We start from the raw sequence: 15,839 nt of genomic DNA, 5'->3' as shown, positions 1-15,839 counted from the left end.
GGGTGGTCTGCTTCTTTTTGCCCTAGCCCCACTGCCACTATCTTGTTAGCAGGGATTATCAGCAATGGTGTCTCAATCGTGTGTTTACTCTTTTTTCCTATTCGTGATAAGGCATCTGCTCTGCCATGTTTAGCCCCTGGTCTGAAGTTAATGACAAAGTCGTATTCACAAAAGAAGGATACCCACCTCATCTGACGTGGAGTGAGAGCCTTTGCAGATTTCAAAAACTGAAGATTCTATGATCCGAATATATCGTGATGACATGAGGGGACCCCAGCAAGTAGTGTCTCCATTCTTGAAAGGTCAATTTTATAGCCAGAAGTTCCCTCTCCCCTATCGTATAATTTTGTTCCGCAGGGGAAAGGGTTTTTGAGAAGTAGGCCACTGGATGGAGTGTTCCCGATACGAGGTCTCTTTGTAACAGAACCCCTGCAACCACATACTGAGAAGCATCGGCTTCAACATAATAAGGTTGTGTTTCATCTGCGTGCTTTAGAATAGGAGCGGAAATGAATTTATCTTTCAATGCCTGGAAGGCACTTTCCGCTGTGTCATCCCATTCGAAAGGTACTCCTTTTTTAACAGTCTGGTAATGGGTGTAATAAGGTCTGAAAAATGGTCAATAAAGCGCCTGTAAAAGTTGGCGAATCCCAGGAAGGATTGTACCTCCTTAACTGAAGCAGGACTGGCCCATCGGGTGATAGCTGATGTTTTAGCAGGGTCCATATGTATGCCTTGGGGGGAGATCACAAACCCCAAAAAGTCTACTTTTACTGCATGAAAGAGACATTTCTCTAGTTTGGCAAAGAGATGATTGTCCTGGAGCTTCTGGAGTACTTTTTTAACATGGGTCACGTGCTCTTGTTCGTTTCGTGAATACACTAAGATATCGTCAATGTAGACAATAACGAACACGTCAAGGTATTCTCTCAGGAGTTCATTGATGAAAAACTGGAACGCCGCCGGGGCGTTGCAGAGCCCAAACGGCATTACACAATACTCATAGAGTCCGAATTTTGTGCGAAATGCCGTCTTCCATTCATCTCCTTCTTTAACCCGAATGAGATGATATGCTCCTCTTAAATCAAGTTTGGTGAAGATTCGCGCCTTGCGAACTTGGTCCAAGAGACCGGAAATTAGAGGGAGAGGATACTTGTTCTTGATTGTTACCTTATTGAGGGTTCTATAGTCTAAGCACGCTCTCAAACCCCCTTCACGTTTTGGTATGAAGAACAGTGGGGAGGAGACAGGAGAAGTCGAGTGACGTATGAAGCCTTTCTGCAACATATCCTGTAAATAGTCTTGTAGATACAGACTTTCTGGTTCTGTTAATGCATAGACTCTACTCACTGGTAAGTCGGCGCCAGGGATAAGGTCAATGCGGCAGTCAAACGGTCTATGTGGAGGAAGGGCTACTGCCTTGACCTCATCAAATACCGCCGCGAATTCCTGATAGTCTGTAGGTAAAGTGTGGAGACCAGAATCTGTAAGGGCACAACTCACAGAAGGAGTTGTGGGAGAGACTTCAGCATAACAGTGCTGCATACAATAGGAAGACCGAAGAGTAACTCTTCTCATAACCCAATCGATGTGGGGGTTATGTTTCTGGAGCCAAGGTATACCTACAATAACACCGAAATTGGGTGCTGCTATTAAATCGAACCTTACGTCCTCTGTATGGCCATTGGCGCACACCATGGCAAGCGCTGGGGTTTGATAGGCTATTCTACCTGACGACAAGTCTGTTCCGTCCACAGCCTTCACTGTCTCAGGATGTGACTTGGGAACAAATTCTATTCCCAGGGCCTTAGCTAGTGTAATGTCCAAGAAGTTCCCAGTGGCCCCTGAATCCAACATAAGGGACAGCGAGGTTTTATCATGGGGTGACAGGATCAATGTCACGGACATAGTCAAATGTCTGGGCGTTAAAACAGACGTGTTGGCCAAAAACATGGAGACCTGAGACGTCTTAAGACTTGAAGAACTGGTCTCTCCTTTCTTCAAGTCTGTTAGTTTTCCGAGTGACCCGACAAGCTCATCTTGCCCTCAACCGGTCTAGGACTGCCTTTATGTTTGGCCAGACAATCTTTGGCATAATGTCCCCCTTTGCCACAATAAAGGCACAGATTAAGTCTCCTGCGCTTATCCTTTTCCTCCTTGCTTAGCGGACCTCAGATTCCCCCAATCTGCATAGGCTCTACCCCTTCTTTCCCCTCCATCCTGTCATTACGAGTCACCAGAAGGCGAGGGAAAACCCCTTTGATGCGTTCTCCCTTCCTCTCACTGAGGCGGTGCTCTACTTTGACTACGAGATCTATGAAAGAAGGGCAGTCTTCAGCGGGGTCTACTATCTGTGAGATGACGTCTTTCAGGTCATCCCGTAACCCCCTATAAAACAGGGAAGTTTGCTTCTCTTCGGGCCATTGCGTTTCGGCTACAAGCCAATTAAATGTAGTAATATATGTTACCAGGTCTTTGGTTCCTTGCCTCAGCCCTAACAGCTCATTGTCGCTTGCCTGCATATAGGCATGACAAGCAAATAGACTCTTCATGCGGTCCTTAAAGTGTGACAGATCATACAGGATAGGATCGTCGTTTTCCACTAAAGGGACTACCCATAAGGCAGCATTGCCTGACAGATAAGATATAATAAAAGCCACCTTTGCAGCATCATCCGGAAAAGAGGTGGCTCGGCATAAGAACTGTAAGTGGCATTGATTCATGAATACCGCATATCTGTGGCTTTCACCTTTGAATCTTTCGGGCATGGCCAGAGGGGTTTGTGGAGGGGTAACAACTGTGACATTCACCGGTGCGGGAGCTACGCCTGTGGAGGGGTCAGTGGAAAAGGAGGGCATGTGGAACCGTGCAGGCTGTATATATGTTTTCTTATGTTTAACCGTGCTATCGGGGATGCTACTTGGTGGCTGTCTTAGTTCTCTCAGGGTATTCACTTCTAATGTTAGTCGCAAGTTCTCGTTCCTTACTGCCTGAAGCTCATGTTGCAAACTGGTGACTACAGCTGCCAACTCGTTTATAGTGACTCCTGGAGCTTGGTCTGCCATAGCCCTGCTCATAACGGTGTCTAATGTCCCTTTCTTATCCATCTTCGCTCAGGGGATAGGAAAAAACATGGGCTTGACAATCTGTCAGGGTCCGACCTCCAAACGGGCGTATCCAAATCCTCGGGAGCGAAGAACTATCTCTACTCTCCCCCCAGGGCACCACTGAACTCGAATGGCACTCGAAATTCTGTCAACTACCCTGATGGGAGGGACGAGACTGTGTAGGACCACTAGGCGAAGACTAGCCACGGAGCTGTACAGGACTGTCAGGATGTGAGAGTTTCCTATTAAAAAAGGAAGAGGGACAACAGATAAATAAGGTTACTCCTAATGTCAAGTATGTGAACCTCAATTATAGATGCATTTTGACTCAGCCCCAGAGTGCTCCCCTACGCCGCTTCCACTACTCGGTTGTGTGCTCTCCCAGACTCACCGTCGGATTCTTTACCACCAGGCCTGAACGTGTGGAGGAAGGGCTACTGCCTTGACCTCATCAAATACCGCCTCGAATTCCTGATAGTCTGTAGGTAAAGTGTGGAGACCAGAATCTGTAAGGGCACAACTCACAGAAGGAGTTGTGGGAGAGACTTCAGCATAACAGTGCTGCATACAATAGGAAGACCGAAGAGTAACTCTTCTCGTAACCCAATCGATGTGGGGGTTATGTTTCTGGAGCCAAGGTATACCTACAATAACACCGAAATTGGGTGCTGCTATTAAATCGAACCTTACGTCCTCTGTATGGCCATTGGCGCACATCATGGCAAGCGCTGGGGTTTGATGGGCTATTCTACCTGACGACAAGTCTGTTCCGTCCACAGCCTTCACTGTCTCAGGTGGTGACTTGGGAACAAATTCTATTCCCAGGGCCTTGGCATTGATTCATGAATACCGCATATCTGTGGCTTTCACCTTTGAATCTTTCGGGCATGGCCAGAGGGGTTTGTGGAGGGGTAACAACTGTGACATTCACCGGTGCGGGAGCTACGCCTGTGGAGGGGTCAGTGCAAAAAGGAGGGCATTTGGAACCGTGCAGGCTGAATATATGTTTTCTTATGTTTAACCGTGCTATCGGGGATGCTACTTGCTGGCTGTCTTAGTTCTCTCAGGGTGTTCACTTCTAATGTTAGTCGCAAGTTCTCGTTCCTTACTGCCTCAAGCTCATGTTGCAAACTGGTGACTACAGCTGCCAACTCGTTTATAGTGACTCCTGGAGCTTGGTCTGCCATAGCCCTGCTCATAACGGTGTCTAACGTCCCGTTCTTATCCATCTTCGCTCAGGGGATAGGAAAAAACATGGGCTTGCCAATCTGTCAGGGTACGACCTCCAAACGGGCGTATCCAAATCCAAGGGAGCGAAGAACTATCTCTACTCTCCCCCCAGGGCACCACTGAACTCGAATGGCACTCGAAATTCTGTCGACTACCCTGATGGGAGGGACGAGACTGTGTAGGACCACTAGGCGAAGACTAGCCACGGAGCTGTACAGGACTGTCAGGATGTGAGAGTTTCCTATGAAAAAAAAAAGAGGGACAACAAATAAATAAGGTTACTCCTAATGTCAAGTATGTGAACCTCAATTATAGATGCATTTTGACTCAGCCCCAGAGTGCTCTCTTACGCCGCTTCCACTACTCGGTTGTGTGCTCTCCCAGACTCACCGTCGGATTCTTTACCACCAGGTCTGAACGTATAACAGAGAGTCAGGAATTTGTAAAATGCAGCACCACTGAAGTCTATGGCTGCTTCAAAGATCACTGAGGCTTGAATGACTGGGAGTCTAAACATGCAACGATCAACCCTGAAGGGAGTCCTGGTAGTGTCTTCAACACATAGTCTCGAAGGGGAGGGATGCCACCTGAAAATGAGGACAATTGAAGATGCTCTGCAGAAGCAAAAGGAGTCAAGCAGCCCAATGTACTTAGTGGTGTCCAAGAATCAAGAAAAGAAAAGCAATCGTCGGATGTCCGGCGTTCAAATGCTCGTAACTAACAAAGGAAAAAGATACGGGGGCGCCACCTGCTGAATGTGAGCAGAATGCTCTGCAGCACAACACCGTCACCAGCCATGAATCAACAGAAATGCGGAAAGCGCGAAAGTCCGTGAAGGCAATTCTGAAAGCTACCGGCGTTCTACTAACGCGTACTCCACGCGCCTTTGAGTGCCGGCCAAATCCAGGAAGCCGCGAGGTAGCGGCACGAAACTCAGGGAAGGAGCAGTCGAGCGTCTTTTCAGAGACCGGGGAAGCTGGAAACAAGGTAGGGTGGGAGCAACAAGCTCCTCGAGGATTTTTCCCAAATGCCAGTAATCAATGGTTTACTCAGGAAGGCGTGGTCCATCCAGAAGGAAGGTTGTCAAGCACCTGTGCTTGCTTGAGGGAAGCTTATATGCTCCTCCCATGACACGTGATCACTGTGAGCGCACACAACCACCCCCCTCTACTGCTGCATTCTGGGTAATGTAGTGTGCCCACAAAACGGGCCCTAACTCTGAAGTGTAACAATGAGGTGCTAAACCTCGTCCTTCGTTGTTGAGTTCATAGCGCAAAAACAACACATACTCTGCAATGTGCGATTTTGCAAAATTCAATTTGTAACCGAAGTCCGCAAATATTAGAATAATGCGGTCAACGCGACACAGATGCGTCCATAATTCGTCGTCTGGGAGATAAATATCATCAACATATGAGTATGCATCAGGGTCAATGCTCTCTAACAGAGAGACTACACGCGCTGCAAAGACGCCTGGACTATTTTTAAACAGTTTTTGTTTGCTGCCAGAAGTAAAGGCTGTCCATTGACTACTAATAGAGGACAGGTTTTGACTCTAAAAGCCATTGGAAATGTCAAGTGTGGTCTTAAAACTTTTTCTCACGAAACTCTCAACGAGGGCAGAACTGTGGGTATTCTGTACCGCGCACGTCTGACAATGAGAGTCCAAATGCCGGTGATCCAAATCTAGGCGGTACGACCCATGAGGTTTGGTCACAGTGAAAAGAGGATTATTCATGGTCGACACACATGTTTCAATTACACCTTGATATTCCAATTGTTCAAGGATTTCTGCAACGTGAGATCTAGCTTCTCGGCGCATGGGATATTGGGGTTGTGGCTGTGGCATGGACGGTAACAGAATCTCATGACTTGGTGATAGCTTATCCCACCCAACCTGAGTACGGTGTAACGCCGGTGCAAGCACCTGAGCCCATTCTTTTACAAAGTTCTGCGCGTGCTCCTTCACCACAGTCTGCGCGAAAGATGAGAGGATTACCTCCTCCCCTCTCGGAGCCACCAAAACTGGGGGTCAGTCCGTCTCTGCTAACAGAATGTCATATGTAGAGGTCAGACTTTCCCAAAAAATCCCTTTTATTGTACGTTGTATGTCACCTTCAATTAAAAGGGCTATGTCATATAGTCTGTCGGGGGAGCCACTCTAGTGTCAGCAGTTTCTACAGTAATAAACGTGTCAGTTGCTGTCGCCTTCAGATATGGAACCAGTGCTTGCTGCACTATTGTAACCTCCGCTGCGCTGTCCAGCAGCGTTAGTGCCCATGTCAGGTTCCGAAGCTGTGTTCTCACTATCTGTGGCATACCTCGTTGTTATTGCAGCAACTTTCTTTTTCTGAAACGGAGGGCGTTGACGTGGAAAGCCGTCCTGCTTGCCTTTACCATCAGCCAGGCGGGGCTGTTCACGTCCTTGAGGGGCACCCCCACCTCTGCCGCGTTCTCCTCCACCGGCTTGTGAGACCAATGTTTCCTGTGAAGAACAAGGAGAATGTTGATCAGGAACCTTAAACCTATCAGGAGATCTAATTCGAGTGCGATCGCGCAACTCATATGTGCGTTCAGTAGTCACTGGTATTGGTGAGGCAGGACGCGACCCCTGTTTCTGTTGCTGCTTCCCCTGTTTCTTACTTTTCCAATTCTGTTTAGGAAAAATGGGGCAGTCGTCTTTAGCAGACCTAACCGTCTGAGTTTGCAGTTGCGTTGTTATTTTGGCAAAAGGCTTAACACCCAAACCATCTCGGCCAATGGTCTTATATGCCTCCGCAATAATCCTCGGTAACTGCCGGCATTTATCAGCGTCGTCGACGAGGTGCAGCACATTCAACACTTGAAAGTTAACTGCATCTCCCTTGAAGTTAGCAAGGATGAGATCAGCAACTACGTCGAACACGCCAACAAGCCTCATTCCCAACTCGACCCCCGCCTCCGGACCGTGCTCATCCTGAGCACGCTTAATCGCGGAGGGCAGCACAGTCATAGACGAAGTACCGAAACACTTCGCGTAGACTGCTGCAAATACTTTACCCCAGTTCTCACAATATATTACCTCAAGGACTAAGTCTTTCTGCAAACTAATTGTAAGAATCCTGTGTTTCTCCACAGGAGTTGTATTAGGAAATACTGCTTCCATCTGGTCAAACTTCTCAGCAAGCCAATAAGGCATATCGTCCTTATTCTGGGGGCGCTTGCCCATTGCTGAATTAACCATGATGGGACTAATAGTAATTCCGGCCGGTCCAACTGGTTGCGTCGCAACCCCAGGTGCCCCCACCTGGAGGTTGCGTGAGACGTATTGCACTAAAGCCCTATATACCGCTATCAAGGCAGTATGTAGTTGACATAAGTCATCCACCGGGGCTTGCAAATAATGTGGATGAGGTGTGTACCCAGCCAAGACTGGCCAAGTGGCCCCAGGAATGGACAAGGGACCTAACCGAACCAGAGTAACGGTGTGGGGGAGGGCGCCACTGAACGAAATACGATGCTGCCAAGCGGAAATCAGAATTTTGTGCGTCCTATATGGCGTGTAATTCATCGGAAATGCTGTAGGAGTGTAAGAGTGGAATGTGTGATCATCCGCATTCACCTCAGGAAAGGTAACCCAAGAGTAAAAAAAAGCTCATAGGGGAACGATGCATCGGCACTCACTACAAAGATTACTGACATACCATCGTCGAGCACCCCAAACTGCGTCAGATGACGCCGGAGCGGTGCGCTACTATGCGCTGCCATAGCAACTTCAGCCATAAGGACGCAGAGGGAAAAAAACAATCTATATTAAACCATAGCACAAAAAGGGGCAGTAACTCAAAATGAAACCTTTTTAATTGTCAAGCTTGAACAAACCTAAAATGTATTCATATAAGTAGGCTAATCCGTCACCTCTGTTAACCGGAAACAGGAGTGAGGGTGTTGTGGAGAAATATAAGCACTACTAAAGCGTCTCAAATACAAGACCAAACGTTTGGTGCGCCATGTTGCGGGGATTCTGCTCATGCACATAACTATGCGCAGGAAACCAGGACCTCATTGAATTGTGGTGTAACAAAAAACTCACCTCAGTACCCAGAACCCCTATCCGACTAGCTTCAGTGTCTCATTCGTTCTCAGTACTACAGCGAAGCTACCAATAATTAGACAAGCCAGAATAAGCAACTTAGGTTACTCTCAGGAATGGTGGGAATCAAGAACACTCCTTCGTTTTAATTCTCATATCAGTCCACAACGTGAGTAATCAGAGACACGTGAAAGTTTAAAAAATTTCTTTTTAACTATGTGCTCTAAGATGCAGTATCTTGGCTAACATAAGCAGACAAATGATTAAAAATAAAAACCATCAGCATTGTTACAATTCCATAAAACACAAAGGGAGAAATCATATTATAATGATAGTGGAAACCGGTCTTATACAAAGCACCTTGTGTACCACCCTCCCCTGGCTATAAGCTAGTTTTATAATAATAGAAGGTCTCTAGGTTTGAATGGGGAACCCCATACCTCCAAGATCAGCTTAGGTGAATCACATCACAGGATCAGCACTGCTCTCTGTGTCTGGAAATGTTTTCTCCAAAGTGCCAGCATCATGTATGCAATGCAATATTAAAGGCACCCGCGTTTCAGATATTTGCAGCTGTGTGCTTGTTGTGTCTAGAGCGTGGGCCGATCAACCTGAATTCAGCAGCATACATTGTTATTTGACCTTGACAGCTTCTGCACACAGTGTTCAGACTAAGGTCATGGTGTAAGTCTAGGGATGTGAAAAACAGACCGTTCTCATGTGAAGAAAAAGCAAGCAATTTTACTTATAATAACAGCTACCTGTAGTATCGTGTGCAAAAGCTGCAAAGTGGCAAGATGGCGTTAACATCTAAAATGCTTATGCTAACATAGCAATGTGTGCAGGCAAAGCCCTGTCCTCACTACACCACCCAGTACTCACATCACCCCACACCTTAACCTCTTCTGTGCCCATGACGAGATGGTCTCATCATGGAACACAGTCGCGCTGTGCCCATGACGAGACCATCTCGTCATGACACCCACCCACGGGGGAAGCGCCAGGCACAGGAGGGGGAAAAGGCCTGGCAGCGAAAGGGTTAAATAGCTCTATTGGCCCCTAGTCCACTCACTCTTCAAACTCCTCACATACTCATACAAAGCCTCACAACATTGACGCCACAAACCTCAACAATTGCATGAACTTCCACAAACCTACCAGACAGCTCTGCTCAGCTGAATTTCTACTATGCGTAGAACTTGATATGGCAGTCATGCCCTCTTCTACCTCACTCCTAAAGCCTGGAAAGACCTGCCCCTGCACATCAGAGCCCCCTCTAAGGTTCTTCAATTCCACAAGAAACTGAAGACCCGTTTTTTTACCTAGTCCCGACCCAGGCTCAGTCCATACAGCGTCTACTTCAGCGCCAAGATACCCTCCCGGGTGAGTTGTGTGCTATACAAATACACATAAGATAATGTGAGCCAGAACCAGGGGAGAAGGTAGGTTGGAGGTTCTGCTACGCTTTCCATGCAGTTTACTTCTCATCACATCACTCCTGTCCCAGCACATAGCCCATGTACTTGGCAATGTATACTGGGTGTATCAACTCACCATATCTTCTTCAAAGCATATTTACTCAGTATTGTACATTGTGTAATTTCCTGTGATAAGCAGCACCACCATCAGCAACCATAGGCTATAGAAGGTGTACATGTGGTGCCACTGTTGTTCATGCAAGGTGGTCATGATGCTGCTGTGCACTAGTCTGGAGCTCCGCTTGTCTGTTCACAAACCTCTGCTAACTATAACGGATTCATCAGTTGTGAGTGATGCTGTGTGTGGTAGCTGTAACCAGACAGACACCAACAGGATCTGATGGAGGCCAGAAACAGGCCCAGGGATGATGTTTGGTCAATAACCGTGTTCTTTTTGGCCATTACCTGTGGGCCCTCCTGTAGTGATAAATGGCTCTATTGCGCAGCATAATGTGGCTTACCAAGAACACAGAGAAGCTTGGAGTACATTCACTGCTTAACAATGGTTGGCTTTCATTGTCACTTTCATTTGCCTGGTTCTAAATTCATGTCGCAGCTGGTTAATCTTATTTTTTTTTTACCTCCCAAGAGTATTGCCTCTTTCCAATCTCTTTGATTGGCTACCATCTTGGATTTCACTGCCTGCTTTTCAAGTACCATTTTCTTTTGTGTGTTAAGCTCTCCATGAGTGTGCATGTGCTTTTGCACTGTCTCCCTGATGCACATCTCTCTCCTGCACTCTGCGTTGCTGTCAACCGTGCGCTTCTCCCCACCCACTCTCTTGCCTGTGTGCCTCTCTCCATTGCTTTCTCCAACCTGTGTTACTCTCCAGTCCTACCCCCTGTTGCTTTTGCATTCCCCCATCCTCCCTGTGTTTCTTTCACATTCTCCCACTCTTCTACAATGTCGCTTCCACTCTTAAACCCACCCCCAACAAAAAACTTTGCTTTTTTTTTATTTACTGGTCAGCAACAAAATAGAAAAGTTTCTACAAAATGGCACAGGAGACTGCATCAAAGGCTTTTTTAAAAAAAATTAATACATTTATTTTACTTTAGCCACACTTCACAGCATCCAAGTGTGATGAAAACTCATTGGTGAAGCCTACAGATCACACAGGTGCAACCTATTGGCTTTGAAAATGCTTGTTTGAATATGCCAGAGGATAGTATATCTCAAACTTCTTGCTGTGTGCCTAGAGCAGATGATCCGATTATTACTATCCCGAGAATCAACATAACAAAGATACTGAACTGGGCTCTGCTTTTACGGACAGCATCCTCATTTTACATTCCCCCCTCCCCCGAATCATGCCTGTAAGTGTGGATATTGATCAATGCTCCCCCACCACGTAAATATGAATCTTCTTTCCAACTCAAGGAAATGGTAGTACATTTACCTTTTAGCAAACTAATCAGAAACATGACAATTTACAATGAGAAATTGGTTACTCACCATCCGTAACACTCTTTCTGGTAGAGACTATCAAGTCTCAGATTCCTCACCATTTGAATATTTCCCAGACATCAGATTGTGTCTGAAATCTTTTTTTGTAGTACCTTTGCACATTGACGTTGTTCCACTCCAGAAGTGACATGCGGGTACTATAAGGTACCACACCTGCACGCTGACGCCAGTTGCTTTAGAGACGGTCTATGCCTCTATACGTGGAGCATCAAAAGCAAATTGGTATATCAGCGTGCAAATTCCTAGACTTGGGATCTTGAGAAGAAGCAGAGCTCAATCACAGAATAGGAAGGATCTGTGAGAAGTCTGCAGCTAGACAGAGTCTATACCAGACAGAGTGTTACCAAAGGTAAGCAACTGTTTTGATACAGACTCCTAGCCACAGATTCCTCACCTTTTAAATGGATACCTAAACAGTATCTAGTAGAAGGTGGGTCTGTGAGTGGACTCAAACCAGTACGTCTTGCAGGACCCAAAAGGCAAAATGTCCCTCTCATCGAACTTGAATGTCCAGATAACAGTGCTTCTTAAGTGTATGGAGGGAAACCCACATAGCTGCTTGGCAGATGTATAGGACAGGGACACCGCATGCTAAATCAGTGGTAGCAGCTTTGGCCCTGGTCAAATTAGCATGCAGTCCTTCTTGAGGCAGCTCCTAACCAATGTGTAGAAGATCCTAATGCAGAGCATGATCAAACTCGTGATTGTATTCTTCTGCACAGCCTTGCCTTTTTTAACTCTGGCAAACCCTACAAAGAGCTGATCATCCACCCGGTGGTCTTTGGTACAAACAATGTAGAAATGGAGTGCACTTTTGGGGTCCAAGTGATTGAGTCTCTCCTCCTTAGAGGGGTGAAGCACTGCATAGAATACCAACAGAGTGATGGTTTGGCCAAAGTGGAACAGTGTCACAACATACGGTATAAAGGAGCCTCTAGTTCACAGAACCAGCTTACCTGGGAAGGGTGTATGGTGGATGAATACACAGAGCCTGAAGCTCACTCACATGCCGTGCAGAGGTGATAGCGATCTGGAAAACAGTCTTAATGGTTATAAGCCACAGAGGACAGCTGTGTAGCACTCTAATTGAGTACACATTAAGTAAGGACAAGATTGAGGTCCCAATGGGAGAAGGGGGAAACATGTTGCAGTCCTTTCAAAAAATCACATCACAATCGTTAATTTAAACAAAGACGGATGATCAGGGACCACAAGAAAGCAGAGAAGTAAGAAAGATGACCTTTAACTGTCCCCAGAGCAAGGCCTTGCTGGGCTAGAGACAGAATAAAAAGCAAAACCTCAGACCTGGCCTTCAGGTGGACAACCTGGTGAATGCTGCTCTAAACCACAAATTTGTCCCAACGACAAGCATACACAGTTTTCATCAATGAATGCCTGGCTGCCAAAATGACATCAACCACCTCTGGAAAAAGGTCAAAGGTGTTCAGCTATTGCTGCTCAATCTCCATGCCTGAAAGTGGAGGTTGCGAAGGAGCAGGTGCAGAACCCTACTTGGTTGCTTCAGCTGCAGTTCCTCTCAGAGAGGCAGCCTGATTAGAGGACATATGCTCAAACTCAGAAGTTCTGGATACCATAGTCTCCATGCCCAGTCTGGAGCTACTAGGATGACTTGAGCAAACTGTCCCACCTTGAGAACTCTGGGCAAGAGTAATAAAGGCAGGAAGACACCCAGGAGTCCTAAGTGCCACTCGAGGCAGAACGTATTTCTGAGTGAGAGATGCCTTGGAAACTCCAATGCGCAGAAGCCAACCCCTCCCTCCCCGTTTCTTGCAGTACCATACAGCGGCGGTGTTGATGATTGGGAGCACCTGTACCAGCCTCCCCTTGATTTAGCAGTTTGTTGCAATACCACATGGAAGTGGTGTTGTCCGTGAGTACCTGTACCAGTCTCCCCTTGATGGAGAACAGGAAGGCTTTCAGCGCCAAACAATGGCCCTTGGCTCCAAAAGGCTTATATGGCACCAGGACTTTGTCAGAGACCAGAGGTCTCTGTTCTCCACCTCTCCCAGGTGGCCACCCCAACCCAGAAGTGATGCATTGGTCATCACTTCTAGCTGTGTGTGTGGAAGGGAGAGAGGCCTGCCGCTAACCCAATCGCAGCCTAGAAGCGGACACTTCAGATCTTTTGAAGTAAACTACAAAATCTAGACATAGTAAGGAGGTCCCCTTGATATTGGGCCTAATGGGACTTCATCTCCCACTGTGGAGCACATATGTGTCACCTGGCATGCTCAACCAGCAGGATGCAGGAAGCTATCAGTTCAAGTCACCTCCGAGTTGACCTCACTGAAATCAAGGCCTGAGGCTGATAGATTGGATCATAGTCTGAATGTCATGGACTCTCTTTCCCAGGGGAAGAAACTAAACAATATCCAGAATGAGGCGAGTGTTTGGGAAGGAGTCAGGTGTGACTTCAGCACATTTACAGTGAACCCCAAAGACAACAGTAGGTTAGCAGTAGTCTAGAGTTGGTTGACAACCACCTGGGGTGAGTCCACCTTCAACCGCATGTCATCCAGGTATGGAAAGAATAGCCTCCTTGATCTCCGAAGGTTTACTGCTATGACTACCATCACTTTCATGAACATCCAAGGGGCTTTGGTGAGACCAAATAAGAGCACAGAGAACTGAAAATGCAACTCTCCCACTATGAACCAAAGTTAGCACCAATGGGCCACTGGCTGTGAATACCTGTGTCAGAGTGATCATTTTGAATTTCTCCTTCCGGAGGAAGAAATTGAGAGGTCACAGGTCTAGAATAGACAGAAGACCTCCTTTCTTCTTTTATATTAGAAAGTAGCAGGAATAACAAGCATGTCCTACTGCTGGTGCTGACACCCTTTCTATATCTCCTTTGGCCAAAAGAGCTTGTGATTCCTGCAGCAAAATGTAGAGATGCTTCCCCATCAGTTTTCGGGGAGGCTGTGGAAGTTGCAGCAGTGACGAAAGGAAGGGTATAGTGTAGCCTTTGCAAGCAATATGAAGGACCACTTGCTACTCTAGATAGAATCAGTGGATTATATCTTACACTGGGTGGCTGTGACCATGTAAGGGTACACTAAAGGAGCTTTACACAACCTAGTGGGAAACTGTCATAGACATATGTCTGCAACAGTCCATACAGGGTTTAAAACCTCTCATCTTAGGTGGTGACATCCCTTGCACATTGTGGAAAATTTGAAGACATAGCTGACAAAAAGCAGTTGATGAGAGAAGATCTGGATCCGTGTCTAGAGGTGCGGAAAGAAAGGAACTGACATCCGCGCATGAGAGTAGCACCTTTATTTGCCTCTGCACATCACTTCTGAAGCAGAACAGCGTTAGTGCAGAGCTGCAAGGCACCACCTTCCAGCATGCAGAGGTACAACAAAGAAAAGAAAAAAAAATCCATTCCAGTCTGATGCCTGGGGAATATTCACAAGGTGAAGAAACGCAGCTAGAAGTCTTTTTAGTTAGATGCATGTCAGAGATTAGCCCAAAAAACCTCCTAGATGTTTTCTGTGCGATTGTGCTGTCATCAATTTTAGGAATCACGCAGTTGTGCTGGACATACTTGTACTTTGAGAAATTCATGCATAAGCTAACACTTTCACATCATCCATTAGCAAGTCAGAACCATTTCTCTGCTCTGGAGGATTGTGACTGACTAACTATACATCCATCTCCATGGTGCATGGTTCGGAGCAAGCCTCTGCTTCCAGCACTTGTGGTTTATATACGTTTCTCTTCGGCGGTAACTCATGATGAGTTTTAGCTGAGTGCTTTCTTGTAATATTGAAGGCTTAGCCTCAAAGCGAAGTAAAGTAAGCTGGTCCTCTCTAATAAAAGAATACCATGGTATTTTATTTTGAGCAATTGTTGGAAATGGCCCTTTTTGCAGGGTCATCCCTAAGCTTTTTGCCTTCCTCCTGGATTTTTCCTAAGCTGTTTTTGTTGGCTTTATGACTCTGTGCACTTTACCACATCTTATCAGTGCTAAAGTGCATATGCTCTCCCTTTGTAAATATGACAGTGAATTGGTATATCCCTGATTGGCTTATTTGGTTTACCTGTTAGTCCCTAGTAGCGTAGCCTATGTGTGCCCAGGGCTGGTAACCCAAATGCTGCTGGTGGGCCTGCAGCACTGGTTTGCGCCACCTACAGAAGCAGCTTGTAAAGTGTACCTCAGACCTGCCACTGCAGTGTCTGTGTGCAGTCCAGAACTGCCATCTTGGCTGTGAAGTGCACCCACTTCTCAGCCCCTGAACCTTCCTTTGGCATAATGTAAGCCACCCCTATGGTAAGGTGCATTGTATGTGTAAGGTAGGCCATGCCTTGGTGTGTATAGCATGTCCTGGTAGTAAATTACACCCAATTTCGTTTTTCACTACTGTAAGGCTACCTGTTTTCCATAGGCCTGAATGGGCAATTTCACTATTACATTCTATAGTCCTAACTGACCCAAAGAACATGGTAGAAAAACAA

Source organism: Triturus cristatus, chromosome 5_2 (assembly GCF_964204655.1).
Source record: "Triturus cristatus chromosome 5_2, aTriCri1.1, whole genome shotgun sequence".
NCBI lineage: Eukaryota > Metazoa > Chordata > Amphibia > Caudata > Salamandridae > Triturus > Triturus cristatus.
Note: the sequence above shows the minus strand (reverse complement) of the source record.